Genomic DNA, 9,407 nt, shown 5'->3' with positions numbered 1-9,407 from the left:
CATACCCCCGAGAGCCTTATTTCTCTTTCTTTTTTTCCCTCTTCCCTTCTCTCGATATCTAGTATCCTATTCTCTCCCCTTGGTCTATAAAAGGGAAGGCAGGGCACTGTTCAGAGTAGAGATCGATCGACCGATAGATCAAGCAAAGAAGCATCGAGCAATCAAACCACAGAGACTTGGGAGCTCCTCGCTCTCTCACCAGTTTGTAACCCCCTACTATAAACTTAGTGCTGGTAACACGAGCAGCCCAAAACTGGATGTAGGGACATTCGGCCCGAACTAGTATAATCATTGTGTCCACTTAGCACACCATCCGAGCCAGACGCACAATATTACAAATTTATTAGTTGGCTGTTCCAAACACCGACACCAATCTTGGGCAGGAGATCCTCGCTCAGTTGTCAATGGTGATGATGACGGCCACTGCCTAGGCCGCCATTGAGGGGATGTTTGCATCCTAGTCCCGCACGTGCCTCATCGGCACCAGAATGGCGCTCGCGACTGCATCTAAGGGTACCACTACGTGAAAAACAGTTTACAGCTACGGAGCAAATTTTTTGTAGGGGCGGCTGGTGATGGAGCCACCCCTATAGTGGCGTGCTTGGGGGCCTAAAGACCAACCGCCCCTACAAATGGAATAGCAGGGGCGACTGGTGATACGAGACGCCCCTACAAATGGGTCTGATTTGTAGAGGCGGCTCGCTCACCAGCCGCCCCGGTGTTGGTATTTGTAGGGGCAGTTGAATCACCAGCTGCCCCTACAAATTCCCACGGTATATATAGCAGCCACCTCCGACCCAAGAAAAAATCCAACCCTAACTCCCTCTCGGGCATCCACATCCTCTCTCGGTGGTGGCTCCCTCTCTCTCTCTTGTCTCCGCTCTCCTCACTCCCTCTTCTTCGGCTCCGTCATCCTCCCGTCGTCCCTCCCCTCCGCTGACGTGACGCCCACCTCGGCCCGCGCTGGTTTCCGTTCGCGCAGTGACTGACCACGCGGCCATGCGGGCGCAAGACGAGACGAGACCACCACGCGCTCGCGGCTCCGCTCCTAGATCCGCTCCCAGATCCGCTCCACATGGGTGAGTCCAGGCAGTCTCTTCTCTTCCCCTCCCTCTATCCCCATCTCCCCCGACGCGGGCAGGGCGGCAGCGCGGGCAGACCTCCGCGGTGGCCATCTTGGCGTAGCCGGGGTTGATCCATTAGATCCGCGGTGGATCCGGCTTGCGGGGGATGGTGAGCTCCTCATCCCTTCTCTCCTTCCTCTCTTCTATGTTCGCCCTCGTTCACTCATTCTCCTAGGTTTGGGACACCAGCGGAGGCGATGGATCTCCTATGGGCTTGAGGCGCGGGTCTCCGAGGACCGCTGCTCGGCGTCCCTATCCGACAGGTGTCCTCGCAAGCTGGTCTGGACGATGACGGTCCCATCTGCCAGGTATCCCACTCCTCCATTCCCCTTCCCCTTCCGTTCCTGATATATGGTCGTCGGTGTTCGCACGCTAATATCTCCGTCGATTTGTTTGTTTTTACATGTAGCAGTAGAGGGAGGAGAGTGTATATTGTGTACTCTGATGACGTATCTAGCCCTGATTGCTGGCCGCAAGTTGTGCGTGTACACATGCCCAGCAAAATGGTAGTGAGTATTGTTTCAATCTATCAGATTAATTTCTGATGAATTTACTTGTCTTTTTATGTTTGATTCTGTTCTGACATTCTGACGTTGGGGTAAGAACAAAGCTTCAGGCTCAAATGTACTCGGTATAAAATACTCTTTCCTCATTTCATTGTGTATGCTCTAAATGGTGGCTCTTTATTTCTCGTATCAGCTAGTCCAGATCTATATCTCTGGATGTCAATCAGCAATGAAAATATTCTGATTGGGTTGCAGTCTATTAATCTGAGATACAAAGTATTTTTCCTTTAGAAAAAGGTAATGAAACTGTCTGTTTATGCTTACAAGTTACAAACTTTTATTGTATTCATCCACACATTCATGTTTCTCCTTACTTAAACCATTTATGAGATATGTTTTGTTGTTTAGTACTGCCACACATTGTATCTGTATATATCTGAATGCCTTAAAGATCTTGTGCACGTATCCACTTACTCTATCACTTACATTTCCTGTCCTAGCTAATTAGAAGATGCTAAATATGGTTATCTAAAATGGTGGAATAGTTAATGTCTCTTCTCTTCCCCTCCCTCTCCCCATCTGCAGCGTTAGCTGATGATGGGAAATTTCTACTTGCTGCACGCAGAAGTCATAGGCCCGCAGGCACTGAATACCACTACTACACAAACTTTACTGGAGGCGGACGTTTTTTATTTTTCGCAGCGGGCAAAGCCGTCCGCCGCGGCCTAGAGGCCACGGTAAATCGTGGCTTAACCGCGGCGGGCGGCTTTGCCCGCCGTGGTTAACCGATTTACCGCGGCGGGCGGTGTAACGTGCCCGCCGCGGTAAATATACTTTTACCACGGCGGTCACGTTGCACCACCCGCCGCGGTAAATTATTTTACCGCGGCGGACACCTTTCGTGGCCCGCCGCGGTTATGTTCGTTAGCCGTGGCGGGCATTATTATTTGCCCGCCTCGGTAAATTATTTCCTGAATTAAAAAAAATACAGCAGGCATATAAATTTAAATTCAAATCACATCCAGATTTCACAGATTAAACTTAAAAAGTATGCAGGCATTACACATGAGATAATATACATATATATACATTCACTTAGTCGTTCTTGTCATCGTTAATTTATTACATTTACATATTAAAGTCGTTATACATGCCCTAAGGAGTAATCCTGCGGATGCATCATCGTGGGCCATTTCCTCAGCCTCTCGTACTTCGGTAAAATCGCTAGCTGGCTGTTCTCATTGAAGAACGTGCTCCCTTCAAGCACGTATTTGTCTAAGACAAACTTACATATGTCCGCCTTTGTCTGCTTGAAGGAGTGTTGGGTGCTCTGCACGTCTCTCCACCAGTTCAATCCATTCTTGAGCACCCTCCAACTGCTGCTGTACTGCTTGCACTCCCTCAGGTACTCACAGACGTAGAAGCCACAGGTTTGTGATCCTACCGGTTGTTTGGCACACTGCATGATCGATACACAAGCATTAGAATACAGGCATTAGAACGCTTATGAACAGAAAGCACAATTAAACCTTTCAAATACTTACCGAAAAGTTGCGTCTGATTTTGATGCGGTTCTTATGCTTAGCCTTAAAATTCTCTGTTCTTCGATCATAGCATTCAGGATCCTTCACGTACTCCTTATAAGCGCTATACGAAATGTACTAGTATTAGGCAGGGCATTAGAACGCATATGAGAAGACAGTTCAGTCACTTACACTCTGAGGCAATCTTCAAAGGCCTTGTACCCTTTTAAGTTTGGCATTCTCAACGAATCAAATACGCAGGCCCTGCCATCCTGAGGGTAGATGATAAATGCAACCCAGTGACCCTCGAGGCCTTGGCTGCGCCATTAAAACAAAATACAGGTTACGACGAGAAATAATAATACTAGCTAGCTACCCACTTATCTCTACAGGCATGTCTTCGACTTACCCAAAGTGGTAGGCAGCTACGATACACCCATTTCTCCTGATCTTCTTCATTGCTCCTAGTATGTACCTTGAAATGTTCAACTTCTCATTGTCCATCAGTTTCTTCCTGTGCGCCTCTCTCTGTTGCTTGGTCAAGTCTTTCATGGTTGGATGATTGTCATCTAGGTGGTAACCAATGATGACTCTTTGAGCAATATGCATTGGAGATAGATAGATAACATCAAGTTTTAGTTCCTTGGATATATAGGCCATCAACCTGCAAGGACAAGCCATCGTGGCATATATAAGTAGTCTTGACCGATTCAAAGGCAGGTGATATGTGAAACTCGCAATTCATCACTTACATAGAGAACAAGGTGACTTGGGCGATGTCAAGGTCTTGTTCCCGTAGTAGTTTGTACATGTCGTGGAAGTCCACGGGGAGTTCTACATCGTTGTCGGGCAAGTGGAAGTACTCCGCTACAACCTTGACTAGAAAACCATGTAGGCCAGCTTTTGCCGCTTCCATGTACCAGAGATGAAACCTCCTTGTCTCCCACCTTTCCTCGTCGATGAGCTGGGCCTTGGTTATCATGAACTTTCCATGCTCGTAATGGCCGGGGCAGTCATCCGATTCAGGAAATAGATGGAAAGGTGATCTCGGCTTGGGATAGAAATGTTAGTACCATATTATGGCAAAGAAAAGTTATTAGCAAATTATGCTCGCCGCTACCATACCTTTCGAACTCAAGTGAGTATGTGAGATGCCCTTGGTCGCCTTTAGTCTTCGCCGATGGTGGAGGACAGTGGCTTGTGCTCGTAATGGCAGCATGCGGTGTCTTTGCCCCCGGTTCCTCCATGCCTCCCGGTCCTTTGCTTGTGCCCTTAGACGGACTATCGGGAGGTGGAGGTGGACTTGTTGTTGGAGGAGGAGAATGACGGTGAGGGCTTGTGCCTCGGGGTGACTTCCTTCCCTTGTCATCCCCACCATTGCCTTCGTCATCGCCGTCGCCATGATCCGGATCATCGGGGGGACAAGATCCGGCAACGGATGGTTGTGATGCTGGTGTCGCCATCGGCGTAGAAGTCGGCGTCGAGAGAATGATCTCTATGTCGTCCTTGTTCCACAGGACTTCGGAACCAATGGCAGCTCCAAGGATCGTTACCCCTTGTGCAGTTGGATATTCCATTTCAAATTCTTTGTATTGGGTCACATACCATGTAAGTATCACGGCAGCATAGTTGGCAGGGACTGGTCTTGGTTGAAATCTTTGATATCTTCTTTGGGGTGCATGTAACCCTCACCCACGGTCAACTTTTTCGCCCTACCGAACGGGATGTTGAGGTGGACGTGCATGGGTTGCTGGATGTCGTCGACGGGGTGCCTTGGGTGATCCTCGATCATCGGCAGTGGCTGCCCTTGTGTCTGCCCTTGTGGAACTTGAGGCACGGCCACGCCAGCCTGGCGAAGCATCTGTGACCTCATCGACACCATATCTGGGTCATTGCTCATGAAGGCTTCTTTTATGGACCGACTGATCATTTCGGCCACGCCTTGATCATAGCCCTTCTGAAAGATGCCCTCCTTGTACCTCTGCCTTGACCGGTATGTGGCAGCGTCAGATTGCCATGACTCCACTGAGTTCTAGCTCATCTTCGATGACATGCCACGGACGTGGCCACGGTGCTCGGGGGTTCCTAGCGCCAGGGTCAGCAAGTCCTGGCCCCTACGAACCTTGAAGCTATCCTTGGATTTAACGACCTCGATGAGAGCCCTCTCCACCTCCTCGAACTTGGGCTCATTGAACTTGCTCGCGCCCTCCTTGAGCTTCTTCGGCTTGCGGGCATAAATGAAGTCCTTAGCCCTCAAGTCTACACCGTTGTATGGATCGGGAAGCCCGGCGGCAGCTCTAGCCCTTTCTTCCTCCCGCCACTGGGGCCTCTTACCAGCAAACCCAGTCATGCCCAAGTGGTGGGGGTGCAGGTTCTTCTTCGCGAGTGTGCTGAACTTGGCGCTCTTTGCCTTTGCTTCTTCCGTTGTTCTTTGTTTGCATAACTCTTCCCAGTGATGTTCCTTCACCATAGTGTATTTGACATAGGGTGACTTGCCTAGCTTCAGGTAGTACCTGGTCAGCATGGACTTGAAGTTTCTAAAGGCTCTTCCTGCCACGTGCATGACCCACTCCCTGCACTTGTCCAGATCGGCGTCCTCGGGATAATGGAAGCTCCTCGTCACCTCACCCCAGATATGTGTCTTGTAGTCGACCGGGACATTGTTCCACTCCTCCCAAGTGATCTCCACCTTGTCCTTGACTATACATGCCACCTGGTTGCTGAACTTGGCAAGGACTGTGGGTGGCGACAATGGGTTTCCCTCTGGTCCCACCTCATGGATCACATGGACTTCGCCGTGGATTTCCCTCCGGTGCCTCCCGTGTTCCCCCCTTCTCAGCTTTGTCCTCTGACCACTAGACTTGCCTGAAGTGGTTGGAGATGGAGCGGGGGATTCTTTGTCACTGACTTGTTCCTCCTCGAAATTCAATTCTTGAGGCACCACCGGCATCTGTTCAGGGTTTGGAGACCACGCACTTTCAACTTTGTCGTCCCTCGATTGATAGGTCGGATCATCTTCGTCCTCTATACGACGTTTCTTTGTTGGCCTTGGGGTCATGGACACTTGGCTCTCAAGGCTAGTTGATGATGATGCACTAGGGGTAGGGTCACGCCATTCGCTTATCGGTTCCTCCGCCATTGGAAAGCTACAATGAATACATATTTTAGTTGTATAGACACAGTTATAGAGTAGTAAAGTAGAGTAGTAAAGTAGAGTAGTACTAGAGTAGTAAAGTAGTAGTAGTTGGCTCAGATTTGCCCCATTGTCATCACATCGCTTTTAAACTGGTTGCTTGTATCTGGTATACAAGCCATCCTAGTTTAGCGGGGGCACTCGATCATCATCGCCGCTGCCTCAGCATAAAAGGGTTCACATCATTGCATATGCCACTGCCTCAGCAATAAGTTTAAAAGTTCATCATTGCATATGCCAAAAAAGGAACCAGCCCCATTAAACAAAAACCTTTCACAAATCAAAAATAGGAGCAGCAGTAGTAGAATAGTAGTATAGGAGGGAGTAGAGGAGTAGAGGAGGAGGGAGTAGTAGTAGGCAGTAGTAGTAGTAGTATACTAGTAGTATAGGAGGGAGTAGAGGAGTAGAGGAGGAGGGAGTAGTAGTAGTATACTAGTAGTAGTATACTACTAGAAAGTAGTAGGCAGTAGTAGTAGTATACTAGTAGTAGTATAGGAGGGAGTAGAGGTAGGTAGTAGTAGTAGTATACTAGTAGTATAGGAGGGAGTAGAGGAGTAGAGGAGGAGGGAGTAGTAGTAGGCAGTAGTAGTAGTATACTAGTATTATAGGAGGGAGTAGAGGAGTAGAGGAGGAGGGAGTAGTAGTAGGCAGTAGTAGTAGTATACTAGTAGTAGTATACTACTAGAAAGTAGTAGGCAGTAGTAGTAGTATACTAGTAGTAGTACAGGAGGGAGTAGAGGTAGGCAGTAGTAGTAGTATACTAGTAGTATAGGAGAGAGTGACCAATTCATCTCAAAATTATCACAAATTATATCAAATTTGGCAAAATTACAGCAGAGTGACCAATTCATCTCAAAATTCTCACAAATTTAGCTCAGAATTAGTTTAAAGGCAAGGTGCATCATAGGCAGTGGCATATGCTCAGAATTTTGTCATAAATTTCTTTGGCATCATAGGCAGCAAAAAGAATTGAATTCAAATGCTACGGTTCACCAAAAGCGTCATAGATCAGTAGTATAGCAGTTCAAAATTCACCAAGTGTAGTATAGCAGTTCAGTTGAATTCAGAGTAGCAGCAGTAGTAGTAAGACAACAGTGGTAGAGAGAAATAGGTAATACAAGTACCATTTTGCATCAAGCAGTAGAGTACCAGTAAGGGGATAAGTAGTAGCTAGCCATCTCAAAAAACTTTCACAAATCAAAAAATTTGCATCAAGCTATAGAGTGTAGGCAGCAGATAGTAGAGTGTAGGTAGTAGAGTGTAGGCAGTGGATTAATGTACAGTAGAGTTAAAACCTGTTGCTCATAGAGGTCCCGTATACTATTAGGCTCGGTACCGACTGTACCACAGTGTCGATGGGGATGGCAAAGTTCACCCCAGATGAGATCCCAGATGAGGGGCATACATCAAATGGCACGGCCTGTGCTGTGAGTAAAAGGACTGCTCATATGCCCCTAGCCCGGCCATCATGGCAATTGGCAATGCCAAACTGCCAATGACAAGCAAGAGAGGCAAATGCCAAAAAAGTTCATCATTGCATATGCCAAAAAAGGAACCAGCCCCATTAAACAAAAACCTTTCACAAATCAAAAACAGGAGCAGCAGTAGTAGAATAGTAGTATAGGAGGGAGTAGAGGAGTAGAGGAGGAGGGAGGAGTAGTAGGCAGTAGTAGTAGTATACTAGTAGTATAGGAGGGAGTAGAGGAGTAGAGGAGGAGGGAGTAGTAGTAGGCAGCAGCAGTAGTATACTAGTAGTATAGGAGGGAGTAGAGGAGTAGAGGAGGAGGGAGTAGTAGTAGGCAGTAGTAGTAGTATACTAGTAGTATAGGAGGGAGTAGAGGAGTAGAGGAGGAGGGAGTAGTAGTAGTAGTATACTAGTAGTAGTATACTAGTAGTAGTATAGGAGGGAGTAGAGGTAGGTAGTAGTAGTAGTATACTAGTAGTATAGGAGGGAGTAGAGGAGTAGAGGAGGAGGGAGTAGTAGTAGGCAGTATACTAATAGTGTTCACAGGCAAAAGCTATAGCATCAACTGCATATAAGCCTTCATGTATCTCCTAAGCATGCAGATTGACAACAATAAAAACTTTCTCAGGTAACAGCTACAACATACATCTTCGACTATCAAAGCACATATCCATCCATCCATCAATAATTGTGAACATGCATGCAGATCCAAATTCAATAAGCCCATGAGCAGTTCAGGTGATTATTCGACTGATCTAGAGGGGGCAAAGCAAAGAGACCAAAAGCAACAAAACTGACCCTAGACATACAGATCCAAATTCAATAAGCCCAGTTTAGGTGATTATTCAACTAAAAAGATTCTAGAGGGGCAAAGCAACAAAACTGATTTTTACTTGACGAATTAGCCAGGCACACAAACCTATCGACCTACCAGAGGTTTGGGAACAAAATCAGGCGCACCCATCTAATTCTATAACCATAAGGACAGGATCATAAGGCTGAACAAAAATAGGATTGACCAGATCGTATTTGCACCGGAAATTAAAAAACTACTAACGCAGCAATAAGCCAAATAAATAATTATCATGAGATACGATTCATATCTAGTACTGTAGTCTCCTAGAAGATGGCCATAGTTCCTAGATCATCATGTCATCAAGCAATTAACCCCCCACCCCAATATAATTCGCACAAAAGTGATAAAAGTCAGTGGAACCTATCAAATCGACACAAAAGTTCTAACCCTAGCCATGAGCCATCCACGAACAGAAGCGATGAGGATCCCCACCACGGCACCGCCTAGGTCTTAACCATAGATCGCGCCTAGGGAGGAGAATCGATCTACAAATCAGCAAAGGGGAGAGAGGATCACCGTGCATAACTTGGGGTGGATCAGATTTTGTTGTGCGTGCTCCGAGCAACACGAAACGAGACTCCGAGAGGGGATTGAGCCCAGTACGGAGGAGCTCGGCAGCCGGAGCAATGGTTCCGGGGACGGGGCCTAGCGTGGAGGAGCTCGGCAGCGGCGCGAGACTTCTCAGTGGCCGGTGCTAGGGTTCCGGTGATGGGGTGCCGGAGGAGCACGGGGGCGGGGCG

At 47.6% G+C, this 9,407-nt stretch overlaps 1 long non-coding RNA gene across 4 annotated transcripts; it reads left to right on the top strand.

Moving 5' to 3' along the window:
* The first annotated feature begins 1,038 nt into the window (after positions 1 to 1,038).
* On the top strand, positions 1,039 to 2,284 carry LOC136528300 (uncharacterized). Of its 4 annotated transcripts, none has more exons than XR_010777044.1 (3): positions 1,039 to 1,432; positions 1,537 to 1,927; positions 2,256 to 2,284. It is a non-coding gene; the product is annotated as an uncharacterized lncRNA (long non-coding RNA). The 4 variants fall into 4 exon arrangements; XR_010777043.1 differs by having other exon boundaries at positions 2,216 to 2,284; XR_010777046.1 differs by having other exon boundaries at positions 1,537 to 1,630; positions 1,824 to 2,278.
* The last annotated feature ends 7,123 nt before the right edge of the window (positions 2,285 to 9,407 follow it).

Source organism: Miscanthus floridulus, chromosome 19 (genome assembly GCF_019320115.1).
Source record: "Miscanthus floridulus cultivar M001 chromosome 19, ASM1932011v1, whole genome shotgun sequence".
NCBI lineage: Eukaryota > Viridiplantae > Streptophyta > Magnoliopsida > Poales > Poaceae > Miscanthus > Miscanthus floridulus.
The sequence above is the reverse complement of the archived record's forward strand: the minus strand, read 5'-3'. Positions and strand labels throughout refer to the sequence as shown.